Source organism: Sphaeramia orbicularis, chromosome 19 (genome assembly GCF_902148855.1).
Source record: "Sphaeramia orbicularis chromosome 19, fSphaOr1.1, whole genome shotgun sequence".
Taxonomy (NCBI): Eukaryota; Metazoa; Chordata; class Actinopteri; order Kurtiformes; family Apogonidae; genus Sphaeramia; species Sphaeramia orbicularis.
Window position 1 is genome coordinate 1,501,193 of NC_043975.1, and position 24,426 is coordinate 1,525,618.

A 24,426-nucleotide genomic window follows, 5' to 3' on the forward strand; every position below is an offset into this window, starting at 1 on the left:
CGGAGCAGCCCCACCCCATAGAAACACCCCCAGTCTGAGACCACCAGGGTCAGAGACAAAGAGTTTGTGTTCGGACCCTCCACTGCTCTGTCCTCGTAGGATGTGGGTTCTGTAAATGGAACAACACATTTCAGTTTGAGCCACTGACGCAACTTCTGATTTAAATTGTTTCGTATATGCCTATCTTTTTTTCTCTCTCTTTTCTTTCTGAAGTTTTTTTTTTTTAAATTTCTATTCTTATTCTTATTCTTATTATTATTATTACTTTTATTTATTGGATGTTCTGGTCTTGATTATTTAGCAATTTTGTATCATGCTGATTTGGATCATTCTGATACAACTGATAAAGAACCTGATCTGCAGACTTATTTGTTTTTACTGGGTGATTGCAGCTCTTCTTTCACATTTGAGTGTTTTGTCATGGCAAGGCAAATTTATTAGTATAGTACAATTCATACACAGGGCAATTCAGTGTTTACAAGAGACAAGTTAAAAACCCATAATTACAATTAAAACGTAAAACATGGGGAAAAAATCAGAATGACACTTGATGCCTCTGCTGATTAATTCTCACAAATCTGAAATCCTCTGTTTGAACTAATCAGAAAAACTCATCTTTTCCCCTTTGTTCCAGATTGACCTTTATGGTAATTATTCTGCCTAGTCCTCTTCTTTGTTTTTCTATCCGGTAATTTACCTCGTGTAACACATAACGAATCAATATTCTAAATGTGAACCTTTCAAGCCTGTTTTTTTTTTTTTTTTATTTCATTAATGGAGATGTGTGAAAATGAATTGTGCAACAATTCATTTTCTGCATAGCTGCATAGAACTGAAACGCAGCTTCAGAAATGTTCCTATTTTGATTACGGGGTGTTAGAAAATATTGGTTCTGCAGTATCGCAATATTTTATGTCATAATACTGTATCGATTTTAAAAAGTACTGTATCCATATTTTTAGGTATTTATTCAAATGCAGATATTGTGGAGGTTCATTTTTTTGTTTTGTTTTTTGTTTATATTTTATTTATAATTATTTAAGACTTTTGTATTAACCTCCTAAGACGCAGGAAATGTCAGCAAAGTACCAGCTTATTTTGTTTTTTATTAAATAAGCACCGATATTGGAAACATCATGATGCAACAGTTTTTTCAGATGCAGTTTTTAAATTTTTTCTGGAATGTCCTTTGTGGTGGACAGTTTTCTTTTTTTTTTGTATAAAATTGTGAAACTCTTGTCCTCAAATGTGGACAGAAAACCCATAGCTGGGTCTGAGGAGGTTAAATAATGTCAGTTCCTTTGTTGGGATTGAACTCAAATCCTGTTCTGATGTTAGTTCTGAACTAAAAGAATCTGAACATTTGAACAGGATCTGAAACTGGAATGTCTGTAAAACAGAATTTCAGTTTGAACACAGGAACATTTGGTGATATAGCATTAGATCCTGTTGGGATCAAATAAAAATGTGTTTAGTATTTGTGCAGATTTCTGCTGGAATTCAATTCTACAAGAAAATAATCATTAAAAAACAAACAAAAAATTGCCTTTTTAACAGTATCATGATATATCGTATTGTGATCCTAGTATTGTGATTTGTATCGTATCACCAGATTCTTGCCGATACACAGCCCTAGTTTTGATAAGTCTGCATATTTATGTGGGTACCACCTGGAGGGGGGGGGGGCTGGTGTAATTAATGCATTTTAGTTAATCGTAAAATATGTTTATAAAATGATAGTTCTAAAAAAAAAAAAAAAAAAACCTAAACACCGGAGAATAAGAGTAATTATCACCATGTTCAATCACACCGCTGGTAAATCCAATCAAACCGCTGCGTCAGAATCAATTAGAGCCTTGAAAGTGCCCTCGCGGGAACTTTTCTAATTATCAGCAGAGCAAACAATCGGCGTCTGGGGTTCGGATCGGAGACAGTCAGCCATGTTAATGATGTGGAACAAAAGGCACAGGAGTGGATCATCCAGGAATTATCTGGAAATCGGAGCAACGCTGTGGGATTAACGCGGAGCCGCCGGAAAGTCTCCGCCCTCGGCCGGTAGTCGGCGGATGTTTACATGATCCTGACGTCGTCTCCGGTGTGAATCTGAAGAAGAGCGTGTGTTTGTGTTGATGTAAACACACACACACACACACACACACACACACACACACACACACACACACACACACACACGCACAGGCGCCTGAAGCTGAGCGTACGATGCGCAATGTGTTGACTTCACAAAACAAGGAAAAACAACTGTGTCAGCAGAGCGTCGAACGTCTGCACGAAGCCGACGGCGGCGGAACGGCGTTCATCTACTGACGGTTTCACCTAAAAGACGCTAAACTCCTGCTGAAAAGTGATTAAATGAAACTCAGTCGACTCGTACGGACCAGAGAAAACACACTAAACAGTGAAAATCAAACATTTATTGGTCATTTCACCCACAAATCTGATCCACTATATGTCCAAAAGTATGTGGACACGTTGAATCCAGGCGTTTCTGGGATCCAAAACAGTGAGGACTAATGTCAGAATATAGTTTTATATTATGGGATAGATATCCTATTGGTTATTAATATTGATGTTTCTGTGTCTGATCCTCATGAACAGGACATCTGACAGCTGGAGACATGATGTGTCCACATATTTATGTCCATAGAGTTTAGAAACACCAATATTTCACTAAAGTTTAATGACAGATGTGAAGAAAGTAGATGTTAGTTAGCATTAGCGTAATAGGTTTTTTCTACAATGATAATAATTATAAATAATGACAATTCTAATTTGTTCTCTTTATTTTAGTGCAAAAAAAGTCAAATTAAATTGTGAAAATACTTACATTTAAAAAAGCTATCCTCTCACAAACAATGAATAACATGAACAACACGACATTTCTAAAAAACAAACAAAAAAAACAACATTTAAACAATATTAGGATTCTGCTTATTTATTTTTTTACACATGTGCATTACACAGGCCATGAAACGTACATAAGTGTGAAAAAATATAGTTGTGTGTATTTATAATTATGAGGTTTTAAAGTGGAACTAACACAGGCAGGAATGATTTCCTGTGTTATGGTTCCAGATATCAATATAGTTTCTATTGATCACTGAATGAAGTCATATGTTGACCTTCATTTGGGTCCATGACCTTTGACCTTCAGTGTCTTCGAAGGGTCAAACTCAAGGTCATCAATGTCTAGATTTCAACAAACTACTGTCGGATTCATTTAAAACCTTTTATTTATCTTCTTTGGGACAATGGAGACAAAGTTTATTCAGTTTGGAGAAATTTTGGAATTTTTGATGAATTTTTTGAAATGTTCCTTTCCTTCTACTGGTCCATCTGTTGATGGTTTAGAACATGTAAATGGTTCCAGATATCAGTCTAGTTCTTATTGGTCACTGATAGAAGTCAGATATGGACTGTGATTGGATGAGTTGAGTTCTCCTCCAGTGAAAGTCCCACCCACTTCTGTAGTTAGATTGATGTGCATCCAGAACCAGGACCGGAACACAGAACAGAACCAGGACCGGAACATAGAACAGAACCAGGACTGGAACACAGAACAGAACCAGGAGTGGAACACAGAACAGAACCAGGAGTGGAACATAGAACAGAACCAGGACTGGAACACAGAACAGAACCAGGAGTGGAACATAGAACAGAACCAGGACTGGAACACAGAACAGAACCAGGAGTGGAACATAGAGACAGAACCAGGACTGGAACACAGAACAGAACCAGGACTGGAACACAGAACAGAACCAGGACTGGAACACAGAACAGAACCAGGAGTGGAACACAGAACAGAACCAGGAGTGGAACATAGAGACAGAACCAGGACTGGAACACAGAACAGAACCAGGAGTGGAACATAGAGACAGAACCAGGACTGGAACACAGAACAGAACCAGGAGTGGAACATAGAGACAGAACCAGGACTGGAACACAGAACAGAACCAGGAGTGGAACACAGAACAGAACCAGGAGTGGAACATAGAGACAGAACCAGGACTGGAACATAGAGACAGAACCAGGACTGGAACACAGAACAGAACCAGGAGTGGAACACAGAACAGAACCAGGAGTGGAACATAGAGACAGAACCAGGACTGGAACACAGAACAGAACCAGGAGTGGAACATAGAGACAGAACCAGGAGTGGAACACAGAACAGAACCAGGAGTGGAACACAGAACAGAACCAGGAGTGGAACATAGAGACAGAACCAGGAGTGGAACATAGAGACAGAACCAGGACTGGAACACAGAACAGAACCAGGAGTGGAACACAGAACAGAACCAGGAGTGGAACATAGAGACAGAACCAGGACTGGAACACAGAACAGAACCAGGAGTGGAACATAGAGACAGAACCAGGACTGGAACACAGAACAGAACCAGGAGTGGAACACAGAACAGAACCAGGAGTGGAACATAGAGACAGAACCAGGACTGGAACATAGAGACAGAACCAGGACTGGAACACAGAACAGAACCAGGAGTGGAACACAGAACAGAACCAGGAGTGGAACATAGAGACAGAACCAGGACTGGAACACAGAACAGAACCAGGAGTGGAACATAGAGACAGAACCAGGAGTGGAACACAGAACAGAACCAGGAGTGGAACACAGAACAGAACCAGGAGTGGAACACAGAACAGAACCAGGACTGGAACACAGAATAGAACCAGGAGTGGAACATAGAGACAGAACCAGGACTGGAACACAGAACAGAACCAGGACCACCTCACACATTCAACTGGTTCTGATCCACATAGAACAGACGCTGACGTACAGGAACACTGGAACTGTTTTATTATTTCTCCTTCATCCAGAGTGGTGGATCCCAGGGTTAAAACACAGACGTGGGGCACATATTTAATCCCCCCCCCTTCTCAGTTTCTGTCTGATGGATGTAGAAGCTGAGGTGGATCTCCTCCGGCTCCTCCGCCGCCGCTGGCTCCGCCCCCCTCCCGCCTCCATCAGCGGGCCGGTTTGTGACTGAAGTTGTAGGTGTGAATGTTCATCACACCGAAGTCGGAGCGAAGACGGAGACTAATTAAATCTAATCCGTCCCCTGTGAGACGGCGGAGGTCTATTCTAAGAGGAAACAGCATTATCCCGGGATAATCACATTCACGCCGGGCCTGCTGGGAGCGCCGACGCCGCTGTCAATCAACGGCGTGCTCCCATTCATCTTTCATAACTCCTCGCTCTCACTTCAACTCCTCGCCTTGTTCCCACCGCTCTAATCTCCTCTGTCTTTATTGTGGGTTTTCAGAGGATCGCAAGTGTCGGGTTTATGAGCTGAACGGAAAAACCCGACCTGAGTCACTTAACAAAATGGTTCTAATAAACTACAGCGGCAGCGCGGGTGTAAAGTTTGAGTTAATGGGTTCTGTTTGTATACTTTTACTTCCTGTTATGTTGGGTTTTTAACTCTGTTAAACCTTCGCTGCAGCCCCCCCCACCCCCCCCCACACCCTATGGGACTCACTCCCACAAAACATCAGGAACTCGGATACAAAACTTCCGATCACTACAGAAAACTCACCTGTTCAAACTTACATTTTCTTGAGCCTTTTTTTCTCGCTGCTCTTTTTGTTTTTGTTTTTTGAGAAGTGTCTTTGAGTGTCCAAAAAAACGCTATATAAGTGTGATTTATTATTATTATTATTATTATTATTATTATTATTATTAGTAGTAGTAGTAGTAGTAGTAGTAGTAGTCTTGACCATCTAAAATCAGCCACATTAGCTGTTTTAACAATATCTAAACACAACGTGATGTCATGAATTGTGTACAGATAACACGCCAATTAAAAGTGTACGCATTATAAGCTTTCAGCGTTTATATTTATGCCACGTAAAATAAAACTCTGTTTTAGCAGCTAGCGTGATTAGCCGTTACGGTTAAGGTTCGGGTTCGCGGTTAGCACATTGATACACCGTCAAATGGCGTTAAATAACACGTGAAAGGATGAAAATGCGTTCGTATAGCACGGCACATGCAATAAACTGGCGTCACATTAAACTAGGGGTGTGTATCGGCAAGAATCTGGTGATCCGATACTAGGATCACAATACGATATATCACGATACTGTTAACAAGGTGGTATTTTTTGTTTTATTTGATTTTTAAGAATCCCCCAGAGGTGTCAGCCCTGATGGATTATGGGTACGTGGAGGACTGTCCTGGTCCTGTTTTCATTAGGTTCTGTGGGTCACGTCTCCCTGTTCTGTTCCAGTCCTGGTCCGTTCTCCATTGTAGAGCAGAGCCCTGGTGTTCTGATCAGACGCTGGTAGAACACGTGGAACGTGGACACCTCATATCTGGAACCTGTCACTCATTTTTTCAACAGCTCTGATTCTTTCTGAACTTTTCGCCGTCGGACCCCAGAGCTGTTTCTGTTCACAGCTTCTTCAAATGAGTCTTTTGTTCTTGGATGGCCTCTGCTCACTCTGCCCTCCTCTGCTTATCGCCCCTCCTCCTCCTCCTCCTCTTATCGGTCTTCCTCAGTTCTTCTCTTTATTAGGGAACTTCTCCTCTTTACCAGATTAGCTGTCAGTCCGTCTGTCCGTCCACTGGATGTGGATTTAATTTCTCTGCACAGATTTTCCTCGTTTCTTTGCGTTGAAAAGCGTCAGATCCTTAAAAATAAACTGAATGAAGGTTCCCTGAGGTCCAGACCTGAACCTGCTGATGGGATATGAACTCCACCAGGAGGAGGAGGAGGAGGAGGAGGAGGAGGAGGAGGAGGAGGAGGAGGAGGAGGAGGAGGAGGAGGGAGGTGAAGTTCAGCTGAAGGTGAAAACAGACTGAACTCCACTGTTACTGTGGAAGAACATTAGTGAAAGTGGAGGAGGAGGAGGAGGAAGGGTTCACTCATGGGCCTCCTCTGTTCTCCTCCTCTGTTCTCCTCCTCTGTTCTCCTTCTCTCTTCTCCTTCTCTCTTCTCCTCCCTCCATCCTCTCCATGCTATTCCTCTTGCTCCTCTTCTCATTGTGCTCTCCTCTTCCTCTTCATCCTTCTCCATCCTCCTCTCCTTCATCATCCTCCTCCTCCTCCTCCTCCTCCTCCTCCTCCTCCTCCTCCTCCTCCTCTTCTTCTTCTTCATCCTCCATCCATCTTCCTCCAATGTCCTCCTCTTCCTCCTCCTCTCCATGTATCCTCTATCCTCCTCCCCCTTCTCTTCCTCTCCCTTTATCCTCCTACTTCCCCTCCTCCTTGTCCCTCTCCTCCTCCTCCTCTGCCCTGTCTTCCCCATGCATCCTCATTCATCCTTCTCCTCCTCCTCCTCCTCCTCTTCCTCCTCCTCAGTCCTCCTCATTAGTGGGGTTTATAACATGTCCATGGATGCGAGTCGTTGTTGTACAGATTAAGCTCTTCATCCTCCTCGGTGTGTTTCTTTATCCTCTTCCTCCTCCTCCTCCCCTTTTCAATAATGTCCAGTATAATCTGTCTTTGGCCGACCCGGGTCCCTAACTGGACCCATAATCCTCTTTGGAACAAGACGCCAATTAGAAGTTCACACTCTGCAGTTTGAGCCCCAGTCGAGTCCAGGCTGCGGCGCTTTAATAAGAGCAGGAAGTGGTGAACAGCGAGGACGGGGCGAGGTCAGAAGACGGCGCCGTTTAGCATCGAATGAAAGACTGGAACTGAGGAATGAAGTCCAGACTGTAGGATGTTTATGTTGTGATCACAGTCTAATATGGATGATGTTTATGTTGTGATCTCAGTCTAATATGGATGATGTTTATGTTGTGATCACAGTCTGATATGGATGATGTTTATGTTGTGATCACAGTCTGATATGGATGATGTTTATGTTGTGATCACAGTCTAATATGGATGATGTTTATGTTGTGATCACAGTCTAATATGGATGATGTTTATGTTGTGATCACAGTCTGATATGGATGATGTTTATGTTGTGATCACAGTCTGATATGGATGATTATTGTTTATTGTTCATGGTGCGTTCAGAGTCCAGTCAAACCCAGCACTAGTTGATTGGCAGTCAAAATCACAACTTTTTCTTTAAACCTCTCCTGTATTATTGTCATTCCTTTGTCCTTAATTCACCATCAAATAAATAGTAGTGTCTGTGGCGTCGTGGCGACAGTGAAGGCAGTGCGGTGTCACTTGGAGGCGGCGCAGCAGCAGTTAAAGGCCTGACGACAGTGAAGGCAGCATGTCGTTATCTCTCTGCCCGGTGTCATACACATGATGACAGCCGGTCGATGGCGAGGTGGGCGTGTCCTGACCTTCATCTGGCGCCGTCTGTTAAAGTCTGTCTGATAAAACTGACCCGAGCAGGTGTTTGTGCGACCGTCTGACAGGAAGCCGACTTTAAAACAACTTTATCGACAGCGGACAGATTAGAATCGTCCTTTGGAGACAAGAAGAAAAAAAAAAAAACAACATGTCCAACGTCTAAAAGCAAAGAAGACCTCTGATCTGTGTCTGGGTATGACCCCGCCCCCTGAAAGGGAGGAAAGGGGTGTGGCTTTTGGTTCAGTTTGTTTGTTTGTTTACACTTTAGCAGCAGAACTATTGGTTGAATTCAGACCTAATTGGGGTTAAAGATTAGCAGTGACCCAGAATAGATGTGATTAGATTTGGGAAAAGTAGGTCAAAGTTAAAAATTTTTATGATTTTTTTTTAAATATTTTTTTTTCCCATTTACTTATAATGGGTGAAATGTGTCTATGATGACATCATCACACACACAGATGTGATGACATCAGCTGGATCGATGCCACACTAAGCTACAATACATGTGAGGGGCGGGGCTTGTGTGAGGGGCGGGGTTTGTTGTGTAGGGGTGTGAGAAAATATTGATGCTGCAATATATATCACGATATTTCATTTCACGATACTGTATCGATATTCAGAAGTACTGTATTGATATTTTTAGGTATTTATTCAAATGCAGATATTGTGGAGGTTCATTTTTGTTTTTTGTTTATATCTTATTTATTCTTATTTAACACTCTTTTATTAGATAATGTTCGTTCCTTTGTTGAGATTGAACTAAAATACTGTTCTGATGTTAGTTCTGAACGAATAGAATATGAAAATTTGAACAGGATCTTAAACTGTAATGTTGATTTATTTTGTTTTATTTATTTAGACAGGGACAATGCACATTATACATTAACCTTAAAAAGGACAGATGTAGTGTACCAGGTTCTAGCACTAGTGCTAATTTCCACCTGCAGTCCCTGGGCAGGCTGATGTTATCACTAAAAAAACAGACATTAAAACAAACTAAAACATGAAAAAACAGTAAAAAATGAGTTTCTATAACTCCATCTATATAAAATATTCATTCACATCCAACCATTCACTCTTATGTCGCACTGTAATTTCTGTAAAACAGAATTTAAGTTTGAACCAAGGTTCTAATAGTTTTGATTTTTCATTCTAGTTTAGTTTTATTTAGTTTTTACTTTTTTTTTTCTCTAATTCAGTTTGTTTTAATTCATTTTTAGAGCAGGTTTGCTAGTTTTTTTTTATTGTTTTTTCTAAATGCTTAGTTTTAGTTTAGTTTTAGTATTAATTTTGGTTTTGTTGTCTCTTCTCTCTTCTTCTTTGTCGTCGTATTCAAATCAATCCCAGACAGGACTCTGCTGCTTTAGTCTCCATGTTTCCAGGTAGAGTGGGGACCAGAAGACGACTGGAAACCACAAGTGAACACAAGTGACGGACCCTTAAATATCATATGGTGACAGCAGCTGAAATTGCTAGAGGGAAATAAATCAATTTCATATCAATCAGACATTGACAAAAGACAAAAACAAAGGGAATTTTATCCATAATTTTTATCCATTGTAGTTAGTTTTATAAACACACAATACAGTTTCAGTTAGTTATTGTTTTTTTCTTTTAATTATAGTTTTTATTTATTTCAGTTAACGAAAATGTTTTTTTAAATTTTAGTTTTCGTCATTTTGTTAGTTTTCGTTAACGATAATAACCTTGGTCTCAGATTCCTTCTTTCCTCGTGTCTTTCTTCCGCTTCCTTTTCTTCTGTTTCTTTTCTTTTTTTAGCTCTTGATTTTCTAACCATCATCATATTGAATTCAGTTCTTTCTGTCTGTTTTATTTTCTATATTATAGTATTTTTCAGTTCTCTTCTGATACCAGTGAACGTATCTGTATCTGTATCTGTATATCTATATCTGTATGTTCCAGTTGCATCTCTCACTTAAACTCCACTTTCTCTCGCTCTCTGATGCAGTTGATAATTCGTTATTTCCCCGAGGGCGGGTCACCAGCAGATTAAGATGGATCGCTAAATTATTTGCGAGGACAAATCAATAGGAACAGTTAGCGTGCGCGGGTTATCGTTTCCGTGAACCTCCTCGACTTCCTGCCGCGCTCGCACGGAGTAATGAGCTCCAGTCCGGGAGGAAGTGGGCGTCGGCCGGCGGCGTCCCGCTGAGCGGAGCTCTGGAAAGGCGGCTGGTTTTCCACTCGGTGAAATACTCAATAACACGCGGAACCCATGGGATGTTTGTGTGTTTCTGTGGATGTTTGTGTGTTTCTGTGGATGTTTGCGTGTTTCTGCAGATGATTTTAACGATTACCTGTGGATCTGAGGTCTGGAGGCGGAGATAGGAAGTAGGAGGAGTTAAAATGGACAAAAAAACTGAACAAACCACCCCCCCCCAAAAAAAGCTCGAGGACAAAAGGTCGAATGATGGAGTAAAGACCAGTAAAAACAGAAATAATAAAACAAAAATCAACATTTAAGACAATTTTAGAAAGAAAAGCAGTCCATTAGTTTCAGTTACATGCTCGAACAGAGGTGGGAGGAAGTGAAACGTATTTAATCCCGCCCCCTCTCCATAAAATATAAATAGAGGGTCTGCACATATGTCACTTCCCCCCCAGGCCACGCCCCTCTCAGTCAGACTGAGTGTCTTAAACCAACCTGTTCAACATGACGGAGTATAGCAGTAAACACAGCCAGAGCAAAGGACCATGGGAAATCTGAAATTAAATGAAGGACAGTTGGACTGGACATGGATCTGTACGAGCTACCAAAGAACAAGTGGTCCATGAACACTGACATGTGGACCCACATGGAGGATCCAGACCTGATCCAGGGGGGAGGGGGTCAGCGCTATTTGGACCTGAAACTAATATACATTAGTTTCAGCATTACTATTGCAACAACACATCATCAGTAGGGTAAAACTAACCTGTCTCACGACGGTCTAAACCCAGCTCACGTTCCCTATTAGTTGTCACCGGTTCTGTTCATAATTTTTATGGACAGAATTTCTAGGCGCAGCCAAGGGCCGGAGGGGGTCCGGTTTGGGGACCACAGGATTTCATCTCTGCTTTTTGCAGATGATGTTGTCCTGTTGGCCTCATCGAACCTGGACCTTCAGCGTGCACTGGGGCGGTTTGCAGCCGAGTGTGAAGCGAGCGGGATGAGGATCAGCACCTCCAAATCCGAGGCCATGGTTCTCGACCGGAAAAAGGTGGTTTGCCCTCTCCGGGTCGGTGGGGAGTCTTTGCCCCAAGTGGAGGAGTTTAAGTATCTCGGGGTCTTGTTCACGAGTGAGGGAAGGATGGAGCGTGAGATTGACAGACGGATTGGTGCAGCGTCTGCAGTGATGCAGTCACTGTACCGGTCGGTTGTGGTGAAGAAGGAGCTGAGCCGAGAGGAGAAGCTCTCGATTTACCGGTCAATCTACGTTCCTACCCTCACCTATGGTCATGAGCTTTGGGTCATGACCGAAAGGACAAGATCCCGGATACAAGCGGTCGAAATGAGTTTCCTCCGTCGGGTGGCTGGGCGCACCCTTAGGGATAGGGGGAGGAGCTCAGTCACCAGGGAGGAGCTCGGAGTAGAGCCGCTGCTCCTCCACATCCAGAGGGGCCAGCTGAGGTGGCTCGGGCATCTGTTTCGGATGCCTCCTGGACGCCTCCCTGGGGAGGTGTTCCGGGCATGTCCCATTGGGAGGAGACCTCGGGGAAGACCCAGGACACGTTGGAGAGACTATGTCTCTCGGCTGGCCTGGGAACGCCTCGGGATCCCCCTGGAAGAGCTGGAGGAGGAGTCTGGGGAGAGGGAAGTCTGGGCATCCCTGCTTAGACTGTTACCCCCGCGACCCGGCCCCGGATAAGCGGAAGAGAATGGATGGATGGACTAATATACATGGTTTCATCAGGACTGACAACCAGGGTCCAAAACTAGGGCCCAGAACCAGCTGATCCAAAGGCTCCAAAACTAGGGCCCAGAACCAGCTGATCCAAAGGCTCTAAAACTAGGGCCCAGAACCAGCTGATCCAAAGGTCATTTCCAGTCCAGCGTGGACTGACCCCAGTGAATATATGCATGATCTACTGGGACTGAGCAGATTTACTGAGTCTAGTTCAGATCCAGTCCTTTATCCAACACAGATACTACTGCTGTGGACCAGCAGGGCATCACTGCATTCTGGGAAATTAGCAGATTTACACCACCTGGTTTAAATTAACACATTATTCTGGTAATATTATGGCTTTATTGTCAGAATATGACGACTTTAATCTCATAAATGAATGACATTTTTGTTAAATTCTGATTTTTTTTTTTATAACTACGACTTTATTCTCATAAAATTGTGATTCTTTTTGTATTCGACTTTATTCTCATAAAACTATGGGTTTTATCTCCATATTTTCTGACTTTCTTCTGGTAGTGCCCAGTGTTTTTCTTTTCTTCTGTGGTCCTAATACTCCGTCGTAGCTTTATTCTCCAGTTCCTCCGTATTTGTAAAACTAGGTTGGCCTCAGTTTCAGTTCGTTTACTAATCATGTAGGAGCACAAGGTTCACAATCACAAAATGAGACAAAAACCAGGAAAGATCTGATCATGAAACCAAGAGCTGCACTAAGAAGGACCGTTAGCCAAAACAACAGGTCATTTCAGGTCTGATTGGAGCCAAAAATACAGCATCAGTGAATGTTAGCTGACACCAAACAGGATCCACAGATCTAGGTTTGGTTTCCTGGATTTGTGGATCCATCTCCTTCTGTTTTCTTTGTCTTTGGGTGTCTGTAAATCATAGCTCCCACTGCTTTAAGAACCTGAAAATACAATCAGTCTCACAACAGCTCTGCCCCATTTTGGATTCAATATTATTCTTCAGTTTAGACAGGATTGAAGCCAACGCTGTCACTCATCTGCCTCTGTCTGACACTCAGTGGGCGGAACCACAGTGACTTCTTCTAGCGCTGACGTCACATGCAGACCCTCTATAAAAATATATATGAGGGAAAGTGAACACTGACTATCAACTGGATCCAAATGACGCCAAAGAACCAAAAAGAAGAAGAAAACAGACGCACACTGATCTAGAACAACTACTATGGACCAACACATGGAAAAGAGAGGAAGGGTTATTTATAGAAACTTAGAAAGTTTAGTCATCTACATTTACAGTTGGTTTTCATGACGAATATGATTAAAATTTAAGTCTGTTTATTTCATTTTTTACTCTAACACCGTTTTAAGCATTTATTACATATAATAAAAATAATTAATGGACATATATTGAAAGTTACGTTCTTCCTGAAATACTGGTGCAAAAGAATTGACCAAAAAAAGGCCATTTTCGGACACTTTTATTCCAAAAACAGTATAAATAAATGTAATCCTGTTCTAATGTTAGTCCTTAAAGGGTTAATCATTACATTAATTTAATAATAATACACAATAAACAATCAGTGTTTCAGTGTCACGTCTTCAAGTCACACATTTGTGATTTCATCTTAAATGTAAATATTGTTTTTTTTGTTTTGTTTTTTTTTTCTCGTCTGTAACTGAATTATAGAGGAAACCCTTTGATCATCTGACATTTTATGGAACGAATAAATAATTGAAAATAATCTGATTTAAATGTTGAACTGAACGTCTTCAATCGTTAAAAATAAATCTGTCGCAGAACCGCAAACTAATTCAGTCTAAATGGAAACCATTAAAATTTTCCCATTTATTTTTTTTTTCACTGTCCTTAAAAAGAATAAATGAAATAATAATAAATAAATAATAAATATTCCTTTAACTGTCTTTAATTCACACTTTAACTCCACTAAATATGATTTCTGTTATAAGTTATATGTATTTGTACTGAATTACCAACTTTATTTTCCTGTAACACATTCTGTTAAGATAAAAAATAATTAGTAATTGATCCATAATTTAAAAAAAAACAAAAAAAAAAACTAATTGTAACAATCTAAAAAAGACATATCAGTTTTAGTTTTTGTGAAAAAACAGTAGAATTTGAGAAAAAAAACTAATCGATTTGTTTAAGTTTAAGTAATTTGTATAAAACCCAAAGTGTCGTATTTTCAGTGTTTTATTTACGTGATAAACATTGACCAGTTTGTGTTCAATGGATCTGATTTATTCCTTTTCTATTCCTTTTCATCCTGTCCTTGTGTTTTATTCTTCGTTTCCCATCATTCACCTGTTCAGCTGTCGGTGGATGTCGACTGATCCAGGGTCAGATTTAAATTTATTTACTTCGTCTCTGCACAAACTAAGCCCCGCCTCCTTTATCTTAGCTCCCAGTCGTATGTGTCCGCCCTCTCAGGTTGCGGCAGCCAATTGGGTTGGGCTTCCAGCGGCCAATCAGGTCGCAGCAGCTTGTCTAATGTCCCCGATAATCAATTTGTTGTCTTTTTCTAATTTTCAATCCAATTACCCCCGAGGGGAGACGGTGAAGTGGTCTGGGCTATTGATGGGGTGTGTGTGTGTAGGTGTGTGTGTGTGTGTGTGTGTGCATGCATCGGTGTGCGTGTCGTCCCAGCGTTGACAGAACAATTTGCGTTGACAGGGCAATTTGTTTTGGTTCTTGTCGGCCTCAGATTAGAAAAAGGGAAGATGTGGCGTTCACTGACCAGACCAAGGACACACCTGGATATAAATATGCAAATGAGCTTTAATTTCTTCCATTTAAGTCCCATCGTTCTATCGTTACCTCAGTATGAGACGCAGAGAGATGATGTCATTGAAGGGCGATCAATCAAACCTGCTCTGAGTAAAACTAACAGGTTTAATAAACGGTGTGGCTCGTATTATGTGTTTTTTTGTGCTTGTGTGTGTGTTTTTTTGTCTGTTTTTTGTCTTTCTGTGTGTGTGTGTTTTGTTTCTTTGTGTGTCTGTGTGTGTTTTGTGTTTGTGTGTGTCTGTTTTTTGTCTGTTTTTTGTGTCTATGCTTGTGTGTGTTTATGTGTATGTCTCTGTGTGTGTTTTGTGTGCGTTTGTATGTGTGTGTTTGTATGTGTGTGTCTATGTGTTTTTTTTGTGTGTTTTTTGTGTGTCTGTGTATTTTGTGTGTCTGAGTGTGTGCATTTGTGTGTGTCACTGTTTTTTTTCTGTATGTGTATGTATTTATGTGTGTGTGTGTGTGTGTGTGTGTGTGTGTTATCAGTCGTCCTCTCTGGTCCCCTTCAGCTCTGTTCAACCCTCTGTGTTTCTGTTTCTGTTTCTGAACCAAACTCACAGATAAACTCTTCTTCTCCTCCTTCATTCGTCTCTTCCTCCTCCTTTTTCTTCTTCTTCTTCTTCTTGTTCGTACAAACGAGGCCCAGGTTCCCGCTCTAACCCAGAACCTGGACCCGAGCGTCGACTCATCTGTCACCGTTTGTTCAAACCGACGTCGTTTCAGGGGGAAAATAAATCTCCTTGTCTCCGTCTTTTCTTCTTCTGTCCGTTTTAATTTTTCCTCTGAAGACTCTGATGGTTTATTTCCTCTGAGGTTCACACTGAAAACTTTATTTGTAGAGAGATGATGCGTTTGCAGGCAGAGGAAGAAGCGGTGGATAAAAATAGTCGGACCATGAACCCGGTGGCTGGATGTTTTAGAGACGTGTTAATTAAAGCAGCGCTGACACAGAAATCTGGATTTATATGGAGCTGAAATCAAACCAGTGGTTCATGTGTGTTCTGACTGAACTCACACATGAAGGTTGGACTTACTCACAAACACTGAATGTCACTGTGATAATGCCTTTAAAACGCCTTTTTATGGATTCTGTTTGTTCAGTGTAGATTTAATCAAGGTTTAAAAGCGCATGAGTTCAGATTTATTCAAAGGACAGTTTAGAACTGAATTGTCCTTAAATATGAGCTTTGGAAATCTGTGTTCAGGCTGATGATTATAATTATTAGAAAGGACGTCAGAATCAGAGCTCCTCCATTTAGAAAAAACATCTGCATTAATGTCAACAAGGCTGTGATTTCACTGCAAATTATAGACGAGCATTTAAGTCGATTTAGAAAGCGAATAATCAGATTAAAACCAGTTATTCAATTAAGTGTGATGTCATCGTTAACTCGTCCCTCTGAGTGAAGAAGAAGAAGAAGAAGAAGAAGAAGAAGAAGAAGAAGAAGAAGAAGAAGAAGAAGAAGAAGGAGGAGGAGGAGGAGGAGGAGGAGGAGGAGGAGGAGGAGGAGGAGGAGGAGGAGGAGGAGGAGGAGGAGGAGGAGGAGGAGGAGACACTTATAGAGGTTTATTGAAGTAATGGACTCCATCCTTTTATAATGGCTCATTTTCCTTTTCTTAAATATGCACTGAAGCTGCAGTGGAGGTCGAGGACAGAGGAGAACCTCCCCCCGACTGAAAAACATTAAAGACGTGAAATAAAGCCTGAAGGATCATCATTAACTGCAGACGAACGGACGGACGGACGGAGGAGTGAAGAAGGAAAACATTTACACAAGATCTGAACCAACCAGGGCTAACACAGGAGGAGGAGGGAGGAGGAGAGGAGGAAGAGGAGGGGGGAGGGAGGGAGGGAGGGAGGGAGGAGGAGAGGAGGAAGAGGAGGGGGGAGGGAGGGAGGAGGAGGGAGGAGGAGGAGGAGGTGGATGGAGGGATAGCGAGGAGGAGGAGGAGGAGGAGAGGGGAGGTGAGGAGGAGTCTGGGCCTCCTGGAGGAGGATGACAGGATGGAAAGATGAGGAGGGTGAGGTGGTGAGGAGTAGGGATGGGAATCAAGAACTGGTTCTTTTTGAGAACCAGATCCCAGTAGCTTGATACCTTGGAATTGTTCGTCTGCTTAACGATTCTTCTTATCGATTCCACCTTTGTCATGCATCCGCAATGTTGTCAGACGTACACTGTATTGTTTTGGTCAGAACAAAGCCAACATGGAGCTGAGGCAGAAATGGTCCAAGCAGACCACACCAGGACCAAACAGACCACACCAGGTCTAAACAGACCACACCAGGTCTAAACAGACCACACCAGGACCAAACAGACCACACCAGGTCCAAACAGACCACACCAGGTCTAAACAGACCACACCAGGACCAAACAGACCACACCAGGTCCAAACAGACCACACCAGGACCAAACAGACCACACCAGGTCCAAACAGACCACACCAGGTCTAAACAGACCACACCAGGTCCAAACAGACCACACCAGGTCCATACAGACCACACCAGGTCTAAACAGACCACACCAGGTCCAAACAGACCACACCAGGTCCAGTTGAACTCTGTCAAAGCTTCCATTTCTTCTAAAGGTGGAATCCCTCTAATCTGCTCAAACATTCGTCCACATGTGATTCATTTACAGGAATGTCATGTATTTGATTCTCTACTCAGTGGTGCTTGTGAATCTAGCGGCAGAGTGAACACCAGGCCGTCATCTGGGTCCGGTTCCGGTCCGGGTAACAAATGTCGTACCCCCTATACATACAATACAATACAATACAAGTTTCTGAAGGTAGGGGAAAGGAAATGAGGTGCACACCAACGGGAGACGGGCTGAGTCGAACCACTTCCACATAGTGGAAATGCGACAGTAGAGAAATTAGTAAAGAGTCTGGAGTTTCACTTTCACTGTACACCCCCCACCCCCCGATCGGGGCCCGGTGTCATCTGTTCTTATTATTTGTACATACTGTATATGTTCTATTTTCTGTGCAGATGGAAATCTAAAAGACAGTTCATGCAAACACACCTGTCTGTACTCTGTTATTCCTTCAGCCAGTGAAAATCAATAAGGAATCGGATCGATAAGCAAAATCAATAATAGAATCGAAATGGTTAAATTCTTATAGATTCCCATCCCTAGTGAGGAGGGAGGAGAAGGTGAGGAGGAGTCTGGGCCTCCTGGGGGAGGATGGAGGGGTGGGGAGGTGAGGAGGGGTGATGAGGAGGCGGAGGTGTTCCGTCCTCCTGGTTCCTTTCACTGATTCCACAGGGGTTCAATGGGTTCAATGGGTTTAATGGGTTTAATGGGTTTAATGGGTTTATAGTTTTTAAGTCCAGGTTCTTCCACAGCAGCTGTGACTTACAGACGGTGCATTCAGGGACTTCACGTTAAAAACAGGTCACACGTTAAAGTGATTAAATGATGCCAAAAATGCCTCAAATGTAGATGGAAGTTTACGGTCTTAAACACTGGAAATAAATAAGCCCTGCTCTGCACCTGTGAAGGGACATGTTAGCCTAGCAGCACTGATGCTACACCCCATGATGCATTGCTGTATGAGAGGGACAGGGCTGAGTCTAAACTGAGCAGTGATGGTGATATTGTAGAAGAGGCCATGGGACATGTCTAAATGTGTTTGTGTTCCAGTACGTAGACCGGTCCGTGCTCAGTCCACCTTCAGGATCCGTTTTTTTAACGCAGATGAAATGAATCTGCTCCGTATTAAACAGAACCAGTATCAGCTTTTGTTCTGGATATTTTGATGATGCTGCCGGGTTTATTGTCTCTAATAACAATGGTCCAGATCTCCAGAGCCGACTCGTTCCGGTACCGACTAAACGCTGCTGAAACAGTGCAGGATAACAAAAACCATAATCAGGCTCCAGTTCTGCCTCTTGTCTCTGCAGATTTCCTCTTTAGTCGACAACAGAAACGTGGAGATGCCAACGACGATTGAGACAAAGCAGATTTATGTCAGCTGTGAATGAGTAGATTCAGACAAATGCAGTAAACCCTCCCCTAAGCGCCCCCCCACACCCCCCCACCTAAACCCCCCGCCGTCTTCACCGAAGCACAGCAGAGAGAAAAACCCCAGGGACTGATGATTCCTCCAAAGAAAACTGGCACAAAGGCTTTAAAGTCAGATTTGTGTGCAGGTATTTAGAGTTAGAGATGTTATAACGGGTAAATATTCAGGCTTTGGTGGAAAATCTGGACCGGGGTCAAACTGGACTGGACTGATGACATCCATGAAAGAAAGAGGACACATCAGTGGTTTTTAAAGCTAATGTGGCCCAAATCCGATGTTCTGGATTCATCTACGTCAGGGCTCTGAAACTCATGTTCTTTCAGGTTCCACATTCAGCCCCATTTGATCTCCAGTGGGTCGGACCAGTAAAATAATAATAGAATAATGTATAAATAATGACAACTGCAAATGTTTGTCTTTGTTTTAGTGAAAAATCCCCATTAAATTATGAAAACATTTACTTTTATAAACTATCCAAACAAAAACGATGTGAATAACTTGAAAAAAACTGAAATTTCTTAAGAAAAATAAGTGCAGTTTTAACAATATTCTGCCTCGTCATTAGTCCATGTGCATTCTGGATCAGATCTACAAAGACACTGAACACTGAGGAACAGGAAGAAAAGAGTTCAAACTGGGCTGAATTTTCTTTAGACATTTCAGGTTGTGCATTTCAGGTTATTCACATTTTATTGGTACAGGATAGTTTGTAAATGTAAATATTTTCATAATTTAATGTTATTTTTTGCACTAAAACAAAGACAAAAATTTGAAGCTGTCATTATTTATAGACATAATGTCATTTTTCTCACATCAAATCAAGAAGAAAACATGGAGTCATTATTTTTTGTCGGTTATTATGCTCATAAAAAATGAATAAAAATGAACAAAATAAGCAACAAAATGACTAAAAATGAACAAAATAAGCATTAAAAAATGACTAAAAATGAACAAAATAAGCAACAAAATGAATAAAAATGAACAAAATAAGCATAAAATATGAATAAAAATAAACAAAATGAACAAAAATGTATAAAATAAGCAACAAAATGAATACAAATGAACAAAATAAGCATAAAATATGAATAAAAATGAACAAAATAAGCAACAAAATGAATAAAAATGAACAAAATAAGTGAGTGAGTGGGTCCATGCTATCGTCTGATGCCGGCTAACCACTGGAGGTTTTCTGGAGTTCAAAGCCTCTCCTGGCCTTTCCCAGTCCCTTCTTTTTGTATCTGGATAAACGTGACCGAAGCCTCTGGAGAGGAGGGGGCGGATGGCGAATGGGAGAGGGGGAGGAGGGTGAGGAGGGTGAGGAGGGGGGGGAAGTCGTCCAATCTTGACCGTAGATGACCCGCGGCTTAATCCTGCTCCTCGGCGCCGCTTCCTTCTCCGAACTCTTTGTACTCCCATTTGATTCATTTCACGTGGCGTTCGCTGACTGATAATGGCTCGGTGGGATAATGGGGATTCCTTTGTGGCCAGGTCCAAACATTTTCTCTGGCCGCATTTGAGTCGTAAGCCTCGGACCGCCGAAGCGTTTGAAGTCGGTCGGCCTCTTTCAGCTCTGGGGCTTCTGTTAAATCAGACCGGATGACACAATGGCTGATTTCAGACGCAGAAAGCGCTGGTAATATTTCTGCCTTTCTGCCATAACCCATGTGTGACATGCTGTTTCATACTTTAATGGACAAAAAAAGCCTCTGTCACTCCGTCCGCTGTGATTTTTTCCCCCCCGTCGTATCATCAGCGCCGTAGCTTTGGGCGACGACTGTGGACAGAATCCTCAGAACGCGATGGCGGAGGACTGAGAGCTGCTGCATTTCAGTCAATAACAATGAAATGTTTTGTGTGGATTGATTTACAGACTGCACCGAGGCTTCAGAAAAACAAAAACAGAAGCTTCCATCCTCCACAGCGACACAACCCAAGCTTTCCTTTATGAAAATGAACAAAATAAGCAACTAAATGAATAAAAACGAACAAAATAGCACCAAACTGAATAAAAATGAACAAAATAAGCATAAAATGAAGAAAATAAGCAACTAAATGAATAAAAATGAACAAAATAAGCATAAAAATGAAGAAAATAATCAACAAAATGACTAAACATGAAGAAAATAAGCATAAAAATGACTAAAAATGAACAAAATAAGCATAAAAATGAACAAAATAAGCATAAAAAAGAATAAAAATGAACAAAATAAGCAACAAAATCAATAAAAATGAACAAAATACACCTAAAAAATGAATAAATATGAACAAAATAAGCATAAAAATGAACAAAATAAGCATAAAAAATGAGTGACCGAATCCTCAGAACTGAGAGCTGCTGCGTTTCAGTCCATAACAATGAAATGTTTTGTGTGGACTGATTTACAGACTGCACCGAGGCTTCAGAAAAAAAAAAACAGAAGCTTCCATCCTCCACAGCGACACAACCCAAGCTTTCCTTTATGAAAATGAGTCTGAGCGCAGGTGTAGACGGTGTACGGAGCAGGTGGAAACACTGCAGGATGAAAGGACGTCGACTAAAGCTCCGAGTTAGTCCTGGTTTCAGACGGAATCAGTGAGAAGATGATGCACACGTACTTCTGCTGCTGTAAACCTGCAAGTTCCCCTGGTGGGACTAAGAAAGTCTTATCTTATCTTATCTTATCTTATCTTATCTTATCTTATCTTATCTTATCTTATCTTATCTTATCTTATCTTATCTTATCTTATCTTATCTTATCTTATCTTATCTTATCTTATCTTATCTTATCTTATCTTATTTTATGGTGGGACTAAGAGAGGCTTATCTTATCTACCTCACCTTACCTTACCTTACCTTATCTTATCCTATCTTAACTTATCTCACCTTACCTTACTTTATCTTATCTAATCTTATCTAATCTTACTGTATCTCATCTTATCTCATCTTACCTTACCTAACTATCTTATCTTATCTTACTTTTTCTTTTCTTCTCATTTCTTTTCTTTCGTTTCTTTTTTCTTTTCTTTTCTTCTTTTCTTTTTTCTTTTCTTTTCTTCTCATTTCTTTTCTTTTGTTTCTTTTTTCTTTTCTTTTTCTTTTTCTTTTTCTTTTCTTTTCTTTTCTTTTCTTCTGAACTGTCCAGATCCAGATCAGATAGAACCCACTCATGCTCGTCCAGTCCGTCCACGTCCTCAGTCCCATGGGTTTTTCTGTACCTGAACACATCCACAGCCTTTAGATCCATGTTGTTGGAACTGAACAGTGGAACCCGAACACATCTGGGCTCCGTTTTAGTCCCACTGTGATTTATTGTCTTGTTCTTTTCCAGTTGTGTTTCCAGTTTTTCCTTTGGTGAAGTTTTATCGTCCCGTTTTTGTGTCCACAGTTGAGCTGAGGTGCATTCAGGTGCATTTTTTTCCTTGTCTTCTTTGGTTTTTGTCTTGTTGCTTATGTTTATTTGGCTGAATTCTGTAAACCTCTGGGGATTTTTCGCCTTAACTGCACCATTCCTGCACTTTGATCTTTGTTTTTCTTACCTTTCTCGTCTATTTTTTTCAGTGCATAAATAAGTACACGGACAAAAAAATTCCGATAAATAAATAACTAAGCTCAAACAGGAAAGTAGAAACACTCAAACCAGACAAAACAAACCTTATACTGACAGAAACTGGACTGAACTAAACCACGTCTGGGGATTACGGGCCGTCCCTGAACGCACCACAGCCTGTGTCATGTAATGATGATGAAAACTGGTGTGAATGAAGGACGTTCCTCATGTTCTGACTCCGTTCTCTTTTTACTCTACATGTTCCCCTTCACTGGGTCTCAGTTTGTGTCTGATGCGTTCGCTGTCGTCGGGTCGTATCCATCAGTTTCATTTTAGCAGCAGATAAAGTCGTTACGTCTTGATGTTCTCTACGTTTATTTTACATTCACTTGATTTATTTGGTTCCTGAAGTGTCTGTGACACTTATCTGAGCTCATTTATTTCAGTTTAAACACAAACCAACGTGATTATTGTTTAAAAAAAAAAAAAAGAAAAAAGGGGTCTATAATAAGGCTCCGTTCAAACAGCAGGTCTTCATGAATAAGTCAGATTTTTTGAGTGAAATCCAAAATTTTGTGTGTGTGCTTGTTCATTTTACACATTATAAATATGGAGGGATGCAGAACTGTGACGTTTATCGCATTTCAATGACGTAAAGTCTGGATAAATGCCTTTACGATAAAATACCTTTTAATGTATTTCTACTGAAGCAGATCCAGTTCTAAAATACGTCTAAGGCTACGTTCACAGCAGGTCTTAATACATAATGCAAATTTTTGGGGTGAAATACAATTTTTTTTTTTTTTTTTTTGCGTGTTGGTTCATATTCCACTTTAAATGCGACTTCTATCAGTTTTGTGTCTGAACTGAATGTGACCCTGAAGTGACGTGACCACGCAGACACACACTGTGTTTATGGAAGTAAATGTGGAGGGACCAAGAATTGTGATGTTTGTCGCATTTCACATGAAGTTCGGATAAATGCCTTTACGATAAGATAAACTTCAACATATTTCTACTGAAGCAGATCCAGTTGTAAAACACATCTAAGACCACGTTCACACAGCAGGTCTTCACGCATAATTCAGATTTTTTGGGTGAAATCTGATTTTTTTGTGTGTGTTGATTCATATTCCACATTAAATGCGACTTCTATCAGTTTTGAGTCTGAACTGAATGTGACCCTGAAGTGACCCACATGCACTAAAGAGGTCCTGAAGTGACCCACATGCACTAAAGAGGTCCTGAAGTGACCCACATGCACTAAAGACGTCCTGATGGAATACCAGACCACGCAGACACACACTGTGTTTATGGAAGGAAATCTGGTTTTCCTACGCTCTGACCGACAACTGGGACGTTTGTCGCATTTCAATGACGTAAAGGTCGGATAAATGTGACCTGGACGTTCAGACTGAAGTCACATTGGAAAATATCCAATCTGGGTCAGATTTAGGACCACATATGAAAATGGTCTGGGTCGGATTTAGGACCACATATGAAAGTGGTCCGGGTCACATTTAGGACCACATATGACTGTGGTCCTGGTGAGATTTAGGACCGCATATGGAAGTGGTCCGGGTCAGATTTAGGACCGCGTATGAAAGTGGTCCGGGTCAGATTTAGGACCACATATGGAAGTGGTCCGGGTGAGATTTAGGACCACATATGGAAGTGGTCCGGGTGAGATTTAGGACCACGTATGGAAGTGGTCCGGGTGAGATTTAGGACCACGTATGGAAGTGGTCCGGGTGAGATTTAGGACCACGTATGGAAGTGGTCCGGGTGAGATTTAGGACCACGTATGAAAGTGGTCCGGGTCAGATTTCGGACCACATATGGAAGTGGTCGGGGTCAGATTTAGGACCACGTATGAAAGTGGTCCGGGACAGATTTA

General features: G+C 41.5%; 1 long non-coding RNA gene across 1 annotated transcript; it reads left to right on the forward strand.

The window, feature by feature from the left end:
• The first annotated feature begins 2,573 nt into the window (after positions 1-2,573).
• On the forward strand, positions 2,574-11,821 carry LOC115439215 (uncharacterized). Its single transcript, XR_003938233.1, has 3 exons — positions 2,574-2,707; positions 8,538-8,540; positions 11,811-11,821. It is a non-coding gene; the product is annotated as an uncharacterized LOC115439215 (long non-coding RNA).
• Positions 11,822-24,426: the final 12,605 nt, after the last annotated feature.